At 42.8% G+C, this 12,011-nt stretch overlaps 1 long non-coding RNA gene across 14 annotated transcripts in view; it reads right to left on the bottom strand.

Moving 5' to 3' along the window:
* LOC122700630 overlaps positions 1-12,011 on the bottom strand; it is a 526,773-nt gene that overhangs the window by 251,798 nt on the left and 262,964 nt on the right. For all 14 annotated transcript variants that reach the window (XR_006342835.1, XR_006342832.1, XR_006342830.1 and 11 more), the window contains one exon: positions 11,741-11,854. This is a non-coding gene — a long non-coding RNA (uncharacterized LOC122700630). The remainder of the gene's footprint in view (positions 1-11,740; positions 11,855-12,011) is intronic.

The following is a 12,011-nucleotide window of genomic DNA, read 5'->3' as shown; positions in this document are numbered from 1 at the left end:
GTGTATGCGTGTGTTTGTGCGTGTGTGTGTGGTTGTATGATTAACTTCTGCTTTCATATTGTAATAGACTCTTGTAAACCTCAGAGTAAGTTTTAATTTGTTGTAGTTCTGTTTCATTTTCAAGGTCAGGGTTAAACTCATCCATTTAAATTGAAACCTTGAATGTCTTCCAGATTCTGTTCAAATATTTTTCATTTAACTGTCTAAAGATCAAATGTAAATATATCACCTCTGCAAAACAGCTCTTAGCCTAGTGCCTTGTATATGCTTAGTGTATAACAAGTATTTATTGGTAAGTCTGTTCCCAGTTTTACTGCCAAAATATAATTTCAGATGATTCAGTTTTCTGGATGGGGTCTTGAACTCCTTGTTTAACAGGTCAGAGATCTAAGTTCGGAGACTTTAGCCGAACAACTTGAACTGTAACTTGAGTTCTCTAAGTCCATATTGAGTTCCCCTGGAGGTACACTGTGTGCTTTATCCCCAAACCCTATTATGGAAGCACATAAAAATTCTGTGAATCAAAATGATGCAAGGGGAAAGCGTATTTTGGACAGATAGCAATAATAGTCAGGTCTTACTATGAAGTCCTTTCACAGGACAAACTGCAGAATGTGTTCGTTGTGTGGATATCGTTTGTCTCCGAAAGCCACCTCTAGAGGGTAGCACACCCCTCGTAACAAACAAGAGTCTCCTCGGTTTGGAATAAGCCTGGAGTGAAAACCGAGCGGTGTTTGAAACACTTAACAGCTTTAAATAAGGAGAACCCACATATCTATCAAGCCCAGTATACTTTTCGTCTGTGTGGGGGAGAAAGGGGGCTGAAATGAGAGTGTAACTGTGAGCCTTTTCTCTTTCCTCCCTCCCAAGCACAGAGCTTCTAATAGTTAATAGCAGATGAACTTGAAACTTCCCTTATAATACCAGCCTGACACTTAATTTTAAAAGCAGAAGCAAAGAACAGAGGGAAAATGAGATGTGTACAAGGAACTACCACCGACTGAGTGTTGCTGGAATCCAAGTGGTAGGAGCCGAGGGCGGAGAATTAGGCAAGAGACGGCCACAGCGGGCCATGTGTGCCCGGAAGGGAAGCGGAACTTGCTCATGTAGATTCCAGGAAGCAGTGGAACAGCTTAGCAGAGAAGGATGGGGTCAGAGCTGTGTTTCATGTGGATCATTGAGGTAGCTCTGAACTGAGCAGAATTGAGGGCAGCAAGTCTAGAAACCAGGAAGCCAGTTTAGGTGGCTGGGCCAGTCCAGGAAGAGAAGGCACATTTGATGACGGGAGCAGTGACAGATGGGAGGATGGATTTTAAGGAATCCATGGGAGGGAGAACCAGCAGAATGTAATGATCAGTTGGATGAAGAGAGTGAGGAAGAGAAATGTTAAGGCTATTATTTTATAACTTGGATCATCGGGTAAAGCGGAGGTGATACAACAGAGAGAGACCGAGTTTGGAGGGACGTGTACCTGGTTTTTGAAAAATCCAATCTGAAATGTCTGATGAATCCCCAGGGAAGGTACCTGACAGGTAATGGAATTGGTGAGTCTGAAGCTTGGGGAAGGAATCTGAGTAGGAGATCGAATTAGAGAGTCATTAGCATACAGGTGGTAGTTGAACTCCAGAGAGGAGATAAATTCACCAAGAAGAGTAGCTATAATGAGAAGCAGTGAGCTGGAAACAGACACCTAGGGAACATAAGCATGTGAGTGGTGGGTGCAGAGAGAGGAGTCTGTGGTTAAGAAGAAACAGAAATGAATGAGACAAACTGGGAAAGATACCGTTACCTCGGGGGAGCAGCAGTGCACATAATCCACGTTGCCAAATGCCCCAGAAATGTATCGCAAAACAAAGATTGGAAAACATCCATTGAATTTTGCTATTAGAAGAATACTGGGGGCCTTAACAAGGGCACAAGCCAGATTGCAGGGGGTGCAGAGTGAATGAATGGCACCTCGAGTGGTCACACTGAGTATGTACAGTTACTCCTCTAAGAAGTTTGGATAAGGGAGAAGGGGACAGGGGATATTTTCCAGGGAACATGAGGTCACAGATAGATTTCCTTTTTAATGAATGGCAGGGAAACGAAGAAGCTTACCGTCTGAAGGGAACACACACCTACAAGAGGCAAAGATGGAGTTTCAAGACAGAGAATGGCTTTGGAGCCTGATCCTGGCAAGTCTGACCGGCTGGGCCCAGAATGAAAGGGGGCAACCCCTCTTAGGAAACTGGAGGAAGAGTCTGAGAGCTGTTAGTGCAGCTCCATGTCCGGGTCTAGAGGAGGCGAGAGATTGAGGGAATTCATGCCCCACTGCTTCTGTGGCAGGGAAATCCATTGAGATATCACTTTGGATATTGCTCACGTTACTGTAGTAATCTCTAGTGAATGAACAAGTCAGCCTTTGTGTTGTGTTTCCTGGTCCCGCCTCGAAGCACTGGGATGACTTTTGTGCTTCTGGGGCTGTAAGCGAGTCTCTGGGATACCAGGGTGGCAACTCCCTCCCAGCCTTTCCTTTTAAGTGTTTATTTAATTCAGTTCAGTCGCTCAGTCGTGTCCAACTCTTTGTGACCCCATGGACTGCAGCACGCCAGGCCTCCCTGTCCATCACCAACTCCTGGAGCTTGCTTATATTCATGTCCATCGAGTCAGTGATGCCATTCAATCATCTCATCCTCTGTCATCCCCTTCTCCTCCCGCCTTCAATCTTTCCCAGCATCAGGGTCTTTTCCACTGAGTCAGTTCTTCGCATCAGGTGGCCAGAGTATTGGAGTTGCAGCTTCAGCAGCAGTCCTTCCAATGAATATTCAGGACTGATCTCCTTTAGGATGGACTGGTTGGATCTCCTTGCTGTCCAAGGGACTCTCAAGAGTCTTCTCCAACACCACAGTTCAAAAGCATCAATTCTTTGGTGCTCAGCTTTCTTTATAGTCCAACACTCACATCCATACGTGACTACTGGAAAAAATAGATTGGGCTTCTCCAAATGGTCATTAGGAGTGAAGAACCCTATGGTGTGACTGGGCTCACAGCTGAGGTCAGAGGAGAGAGTTGGTGTACTACAGTTGAAGAAGGTAAGTGTGAGACCCTGGGGGTGGCTTCCCTGGAATGAAGAAAGGGGCCAGACGAGGTAGCAAGTTGTGCAAGAGGCTGAAAGCCACGCAGTTCCCTGAAGCAGTTCCTTGAAGACAGCAGGCTCTCTAGAGAGGTAGTGGGTAGCTGTGAGCGGTCCTGAGTTCCCCAGCCACGAGAACCTGGCCACCTTGCCTGCATTGAGCAGAGGTGGAGTATGGGAGTAGGCTTGGGGAACGAAGCCTCCAGCCTTACCAGGGACCATTCTGCCCAGATAATAAATGAACAGCAGTAAGTGACCCTGATAAGCTGGAGGAGGACGGACTCTCTCTCTGAATTTCCTGGGCTGAACCATCCTCCAGGGAGGCCTGACTGTCCCTAAAGAGAAGGCACTCCGTTAATGACTCCTACTGAGCATTACCACTCTTGAGGGACAATTTGTAACTTCAATTAAAAAAAAAATTGCAATATGACCATTCTTGCACCTGAGCATCATGGAGAAACTTCATCCCCAACACATCGCTATTTTCTTGACAAAGCGGACAGAAAGTTTGCTCAAAGTGAGGAGAACATGGAATGGATGTTGAATGAAGGGTCTGAGTCACATAAAATCAGTTTCTAAATATACAGTCTGTAGACTCATGGGATCAAAGAACGCTGATATTGGAAGAGATCTGCTGAACTCAGTCTAGGTTTTGCTGCGTCTTTTGAAGACATAATATTTTACCAATGAGAATAGAGTTCAGAGAGGCTCAGGAGTCTATCTAAGGCCACCCAGCATCACAGCGCTTCAGCCGGTTTAGTCTCATCCAGTCTATCCTCAGAGAAGCCGCCCCTTCCAGTACCCACCTCCTGGCACCAGCATGCAACCCTTCACCCACCACGGTCCCCCTGAACAAGGGTGCCCTGACCTCAGGGCTCACCACGCAAAGTGACACCAGCTTGGGCTGTCCGGCTGCCTTCCCACAGCTGCCCTCCAGCCGCAGGACAAAGCCATCCCAGCTTTGGACCTGGTTTCTGGCCCCGCCCGACAGCCCCGGGCAGCCCCCGCCAGTCTCAGCTGCATGCTGAGGAAAGGATGCTGAGGAAGGATGATGCTGAGGAAAGGAAGCAAGGCGACCACCGCAGCGCCAGGCTGAGTCCTCGGCCTCCCGGGGCTTTCACTTCACACCAGAGGCAACGGAGGCCTCTGAGCAGCGCAGGGGCTTGCCCACACACCTAGGGAGCCTTAAATCAACAGGAAAAGTCCGCTCATTCCGGCTTTTCTCTTTCCAAGCTTCTTTTCCAAACACGCAGCTCCTCAACAGACTGTGCAGAGGACAGCAGAAGCCGCCCCGGGTTAAACTCCCCACCGAGAACACACTCTCCAGGTCACCCTAACTCAGGCCCATGCTGAGTCCTGGGAGAGCTAGCAGGGCCTCCAGTTAACTGGGTCAGGCTCCACGCTGAGAGAGGACTGGGGAAAGCGGCCTTCTTTGCTCAGCTGCTGGCATGTGAATGGAATCAAGGAACGGCAAGGAAAGAAGCTATAAAAAGACTAGGGCTTCCCCTATAAAATGAGCACCCCAAGCCCTGGGTCCTTCAGGAGAGAAAGGCCAAACAGCAAGGACCAAAGCAGAAATCTACACTGTGAGTGCTGGTGGCCAAAAGGAAACTCAGCAGCTGAAGCTCAAGGCATAGATGGGGCCCAAACCTGGAGACTGAGCTGGGTGGGAAGGGAGAAAGGCTGGGCAGGGCTGGCATGGACTCATGTCAGTTTGCTGTATGAGGCAAGACAGCTTGTTTTTTGTTTTTTTTGATTACCCTCTCCCTGATTGGCAGCTAGAAATAAAACCACTCCAGTGCAGTCATTCCTAGAGATTCCCTGCCATTGCTCCATCCCCAGGTGGGACCTACACCTCGGTTTCTAGGATCTCCATGACCAGGGTATCTCATGGGAGGGTCAACATGCTCTATATGCAAAATGATCTTAAGGGTACACAACGATTTTCATTTTAATAGTTACATGTCTATAAGTTCAGTTCAGTTCAGTTGCTCAGTCGTGTCTGACTCTGCGACCCCATGGACTGCAGCACGCCAGGCCTCCCTGTCCATCACCAACTCCCAGAGCTTGCTCAAACTCATGTCCATCAAGTCGGTGATGCCATCCAATCATCTCATCCTCTGTCACCACCTTTTCCTCCCGCCTTCAATCTTCCCCAGCATCAGGGTCTTTTCCACTGAGTCAGTTCTTCACATCAGGTGGCCAGAGTATTGGAGTTTCAGCTTCAGCAGTAGTCCTTCCAATGAATATTCAGGACTGATTTCCTTTACGATGGACTGGTTGGATCTCCTTGCAGTCCATTAACTATGACGATCAATACTAAATTTTCTGTTTATCAGGGGGAAAGTTACTCAAAAGAAAAAAACTCTGAGGCAACGAAGACAGCATTATTCTGACAAAAAGAAATGAAGGTGATATACAACAGCCCTGAATCTGGGAAACACTGCCCAGGATCTGCCCAAGCAGGGACCAGCGTTAGCTACAGTCTGCTGTGGAAGAGTGCCAGAGAAACGCAAGGTTTGAAATAGCATAAAATAACACGTGGCGTGAATTCTCCCACTCGGCGTGGACACCCCGGAGGTTCGTTTCTGTTGTGTGTGCTTGTGGGGGGCTCTTTATTGATCTCTTGTTTAACTTTCCAGATAGCAACATTTTATTTTCCCATATTACAGTGGCGGGGTGGGGGGGGGGGGCGGCGCTCTGGAGCCTCCTTCATCCCAAATCACTTAACAGAACCAATTATAGAAGAGCCATGAAGGGCTTCTGATTCCAAAGGCCTCTCTCTTTCAAGAGGAATAGCCAAGTATGAGGATTAACTTCGCCATCTTCTTCCAATGACATGCTGAATGCCAAATGGGGAGGCTACGTTAATTTTCACATGTGACATAAGACAAACATTGGCCCATGAATGGTTATACCCCCGCCTTTCCTTGCCATCTCTTCATCATTTAAGGATGGAAAAGCAAAACCAGTTAGACAAGGATTGGTCTCTAGTAACCTCCGCATCGTAAAGCCTTCCAAATCAGTGACATTTAAGTCTACATACCCACCAGGCAGAGATAGTAACTCGGTTCAGTGCTGGGATAACATTGAAATGTAGTAAATGTTGAATGTTGTCAAGGAAATAATTTCCTTAAACTCTGACCTCTGTTTCAGCTGGTTTCTTCCAAGAGAAGATAAATAAAAGCAAGAAGAGCTAGAACCATATTAGTGCTGATGAATATGCAGAAATAAGGAAAAGCGGCTACAATAGAGCACAAGTTGGTTGATCCAGCTGAGAAAAAAACATGAATAATTTGATATTTTGGCTAAAAGAACTGAATTTTTTTCAACAAATTGACCAAGTTCTTTACCACTTTTGGTGTAGACTCTGCCTGCATCTCCTAGTTTGGATGTGGAAGATCCCACAAAACTCCCCGTTTGTCAGTTTTTCCTCCCTCCCCCTCCAGTTTGGTTTTATCAGGCTCTGCCTGTAAGGAAAGGAAGGAGTTGTTGTGGTTTTAGTTGCTGTCGTGTCTGAGTCTGTGTGACCCCATGGACTGTAGCCCACCAGGCTCCTCTGTCCATGGGGATTCTCCGGGCAAGAATACTGGAGTGGGTTGCCAGTTCCTTCTCCAGGGGATCTTCCCAACCCAGGGGTCAAATCCACATTTCCTGCATTGGCAGGTGGATTCTTTACCACTGAGCCACCTGGGAAACCCAAGGAAAGGAGAACGAGACATATAACCTGACACTCAAGGAAAAAGAAGAGAAATAGAGGTGGAGAAGACAGAACAGAGCTTGAGCCTCTCTCCACTGTGTGAGTGAAAGTTTTCTACTCTAGGGAAAGCTCCTGCGTCTGCCGGGCACTCGGCTTTCCCACACGTAAATAAAGTAGTAGGCTTCCTTCATCGCAGATTCTTAATATAGAATTCACAGATTCTGTAAGAGCGACATAAATGTTCTTAAAACAAGTTCAAAGTATAGTGAATATATAATTTAATTTTTGTGGGTAGAGAAGAATCCATAGTTTTTTTGTCTGAAAAAAAAAAAAAAACAACTCTTAACAACCACTGTCCTAGATGACTTATATGGTCACTTTCTGATCTTGTATCTTATTACTGCCATAGGCAGAGAATCAGAGGAAGCAGTAAACAGCCATGGGTCAGAATGACAGAAAACACAGAAGGCAGAGAAATTATTGTTTTCCTTCTTCTACCACCAATACTGAGCACCTAAGGCTTGTTCACCTTTCCCTAAAGTCACTCCAGGGTCTACATATCCATAAGTCATGGGCTATCTCCTCAAAAGAAAGGAATCTTGAGTGCAGAATACAAGGTGTACTAGTTTTATGTCAATAATTCATAAAAGAATTCTTGGACCTTCACAAACTAGATTTGCACAATTCCTAACACACATTATTTTCATTAGCTTTGACAGAAAAGAAAATCCTCATGACAGCTTCAAGTCAAACTTCAGAATGACTCAAGCCACAATGCTGATGGTTGACGCTTCTTGCAAACCATTTTGATCACCATCTCAAACTGCAGAGGTTGTTAATCTGAACAGGAATTGAGGCGGACAGGGGTGGGAAGAAGCAATAATAAAATAATGAGCTGCTGAAAAGATACCGTAATTAAAAACCCCAAACTGGCACAATTGCCTAAAAAATGAAGCCCCTTGGAGACACTACCATAGTCACTCTGTCCTTAATAAGCTAATGAGAAAGCTAGCTGGCATCACCCCTCCCCCGCTTCCTGTTGGCACAGAGACATAATTGGGAGGAAGCCAGCTGAAGCGTCTCTTTTGTGTCCACCTCTGAGGGGCCAGCTAACACTCACCAGACACAGAGGGAAAGGATATCCTAGGGTGAAACATATAAACCACTATTTTTGTAAATAAACGCTGGTCAAATATTGGCAATATCATATGGCTCAACTAGTATGCAGAATACCTCCAAAGAGGACATTCTAGCCAATTTGGCATTAGCAAGGTGCTCCTGACTCATCTTTCATTGGCAAAAATAATTGAGACTCTGGAGAAAAAGACAAGAGATGGTTAACTCACTGTGAAATCAAGTCGGTCCATCCTCAATGATCATAACAAAGTGTAAAAAGAAATGTTCAAACACCAAAACATCTCTGAAGCCAACTCAGAAATAGTTACGTGTCTTGTAGTATTCAACTGAACAAACCTCTGTGCAGAACCTACTGTACAAAGCACAGGCTGCTGGCTATATAACCACTTGGGATTAATCTTAGAGGAAAGGAGAAAGAAACCCTTCCATGAACGGGGAAGAGCTAATACCTCAGGAATTATTTGCTAACAAAGAAAGTTTTCTGGATTATCACCATCATCTTCAACATTATTAGATTTTTTAAAAAGTAATCTTTTGTGCATGTAAGCACAACAGTCATCAGTCTGGATATATTAATATCATAATTTAACCAATTCCCAATTGCTGGATATTTATTTCTAATCTTTTTATATTATTAATTTTTCTGTAAATAATACTCTTGTATATTAAAAATAGTACAGTTTGGCAAAGGCTATTTTATGTCAAGGAAGTTTGACAACCACTGGAGTTTAAATGTTAAAGTTTAAAATTTCCTATGAGTTTAGGAGTGGAAGGAAGAAGCATTCAGGTCAGCTGCTCAGCCTCTCACAAGGACAGAATCTAGTGGTTCCTCTCAAGTGAATTTCAACCAAGACTGTGAGACTAAGGATGGTCCTTATCCCCACAAACCCAAGGGAAACTCTGATTTCACCAGCTTTATAACATTTTTATTTAAATTATTTTTCAATTCAAAGTTCCCAGTCTTTTCCTGGAGAATATACCAATTTAAAAGATCATTTTCCCTATAAGAACCTACTGGCTATCACAGGGAATCCTATTCAACACGCTGTGATGACCTATATGGGAACAGAGTCTAGAAAAGAGTGGATAATGTGTATGTATTACTGACTCACTCTGCTCTACAGCAGAAGCAAACACAACATTGTAAATCAACCATACACCAAAGAAAAAATTCATTAGAATAAAAAAGAAAAATTAAAACAAAATGTAAGCATATTGAAGCCACTGAAAGCAATTGGTTATAACTAGAGTAACAGGTAGAGACAGGAATTTGGGTAAGGATGGTATTTAACATATTTTTTAGTATTAGATAATGGAGGTTCCAGTATGCCATACTTGTAATTTGAATTTACCTTGAATAAGCTAGCAACCTAATCAGCAATTTATGTTTTACCAATGACCTGTTAGGCTACAGTCCATGGGGTTGCAAAGAGTCAGACACGACTGAGTACATACAATGTTTTGATATAATTATTTTCAACAGTGTTGATAACAGGGTTAAGAATTAATACTAGGTATATTATATAGATGAGGAAGCAAACAATATGAATGGAGTTTCTCAAAAAAGCAAAACTTTTAGTGTGGCAGCTCTAAGTAATTTGTCTCTGACTTCAGATCTAATATTCTTTCAACGAAATATCTTGCATTTAACAGGTACTCAATTAATGTACTATGAGCTGATATTTTACTAACAGCAAGAACCAAGTAATTCAAGAGACCCAAAAGTAAATAAATAAAAAGGTCATTTTTCTAACAGCTAATTTAAAGCATTGGGTATGTCTGTTTTGCCAGTTTTACTGATATATATAACTGACTCATAGCATTGTTTAAGTGTATGGCATACAACATAATGATTTTACATATATATTAAAAAAACCTCATATAGGTATAACTTTTTTCCTGTATGAGAACTTTTAAGATCTACTTCCCTTAGCACCTTTCAAATACACAATATATTACTGTTAGCTACAGTCACTATGCTGTATGTTATATTTGCAGAACTTCTTCATCTTACAACTAGAAGTTTGTACCTTTTCATCACCTTCATCCACTTCCCTCAGCCACTACTCCCTGCCTCTGGCAACCAGCAATTACTCTTTGTATTCATAAGTTTGATATTTTAGATTATACATATAAGTGAGATCACAGAGTATTTGTCTTTCTCTGACTTATTTCATTCAGCCTAATGTCCTCCAAGTGTGAGGTGATACCTCACTGTGGTCTTGATTTGCATTTTCCTAACGATTAGTACCTTTTCATTTGCCTGCTAGTCATCCGTGTGTCTTTTTTTGAAAAACTGTCTATTCAGTTTTTCTGCCCACTTTTTAAATTGGAGTGTGGGGGTTTTTTGTTGTCGTTACCGAGTTGGATGAGTTCCTTGTCTATTCATATATCTTTTATATGTATTAATATATTTTAGATGTTAACCCCTTATCAGATATAAAAGTTGCACATATTTTCTCCCGTGCTGTGGGTTGCATTTTCATTTTGTTGATGGTTTTTATTGCTGCACAGAAACTTTTTAGCGTAGTGTGGCTGACATGGTTAGATCATGACAGTAACCATTAAGGCCATGTTAGGAGGAGAAAATTTTAGGAGCATGGAGAGTAGACCTGAACTTACTGTGCTAGTGTTACTGGTTATTGGGCATCCCAAAGACAGGTAACAAAGCCAGACTTCGACTTTATTATTTCTAAATATAGGAACATAGGGAAACTGGGTAGTGGAGCCTATATTCTAGAGGGGTCACCAGTAAAATTTACAACCTCTGCCAGCAGGGGCAGGGCTCTTCTCCAAGGAAGGCCCATTTGTTTGTTCAGCATTATCCTGAGGGAGCCAGAAAGGGACAGCTTATTAGAGAGTTTAACAGTTTCATATGTTAAACTCTCTAATAAGAGCAAGCTTGGTGGTTGAGTCAAAACATTAAAACAGATAATATGCTGACATGCATACAATTTTTAAATTCACAACTTATACTGATTTAAAAGTACACACATTGTCACATTGTTTTCCAAACATTTCTTTCCTTAATGCAATAGTGAAGCCAACTGCAGCCCCACATATACATATGTGTGTATGTATACATATACACATGCATATGCATATACATATATCCATATCCATATATAGAGTCTTCACTAGATCCTCAGTAACAGTGAATCCACAAGTATTGATAATAATGATAGTAATAGTATACAGTATTAATTATTTTATAATAAACTACTATAATAATACAAGACCAGCTAGAATTCTATACTGAGAAATAAAATTTAAGATATGACTCTTGCCATGTAAGTTAGAGAAAAAGAACTCATAAAATTATTTTAAAAGTTACCAGATGAGCTATTGATGGGACTTAGAGCAATAATTCCTGAAGTGTATAACAGGGCCAATGAACAGTATAGGGGGAAGAGAAATTCAAATGGGGGCTGGAGGAGTCAAGAAGCACTGATGAGGTAGAGCATTAATCGTCGGCTTCACATTGACTTTCATTTTTCCATGGTGAGAGAGGAAATGTAGAGGTTACCAAGTGGAGAGCCAAGACAAGCAAAAATAAAAAAGCAGGAAATGGCATCTCTGGAAGTTGGTGAGTATAGAATAGTTTGGCTGGAATAAAGGGCCAGATTTTTTCTGAGAGTAGGTAAGACCTAAGCCTGGTGGGCTGCCGCCTATGGGGTCGCACAGAGTCGGACACGACTGAAGCGACTAAGCAGCAGCAGCAACTCTAGTTGAAATACTAGAATTTGAAATACTCTTTTAAGTCATAAGTCAGAGTTTGAAATACTTACAGGCAATACAACTTTTGTCCCAGTAATGGGTTAGTACCAAATACTCAGTTTTGTAAAGCAGTTCAGCTCACATCCACAAAAGGAAATAATACTAATTTCACTCATGTTTCTAACCTGCAAAGACAAAGGAAAAGATAGCTCCATTCAGCACATTTAAAAGACTCATCTGGGCCTCCTGGGGTATCCCCTTTGGTCTTGTAGCTTGGTACTGCTCTGGCAGAGTGGACAGATGCTTTGAGTTTTTAATATTTTTCAGAAAAGCTCTTAGAAA

The sequence above is a fragment of the Cervus elaphus genome, chromosome 9 (assembly GCF_910594005.1).
Source record: "Cervus elaphus chromosome 9, mCerEla1.1, whole genome shotgun sequence".
In the NCBI taxonomy this organism is placed as follows: Eukaryota; Metazoa; Chordata; class Mammalia; order Artiodactyla; family Cervidae; genus Cervus; species Cervus elaphus.
This window is presented reverse-complemented; position numbering and strand designations above follow the sequence as displayed.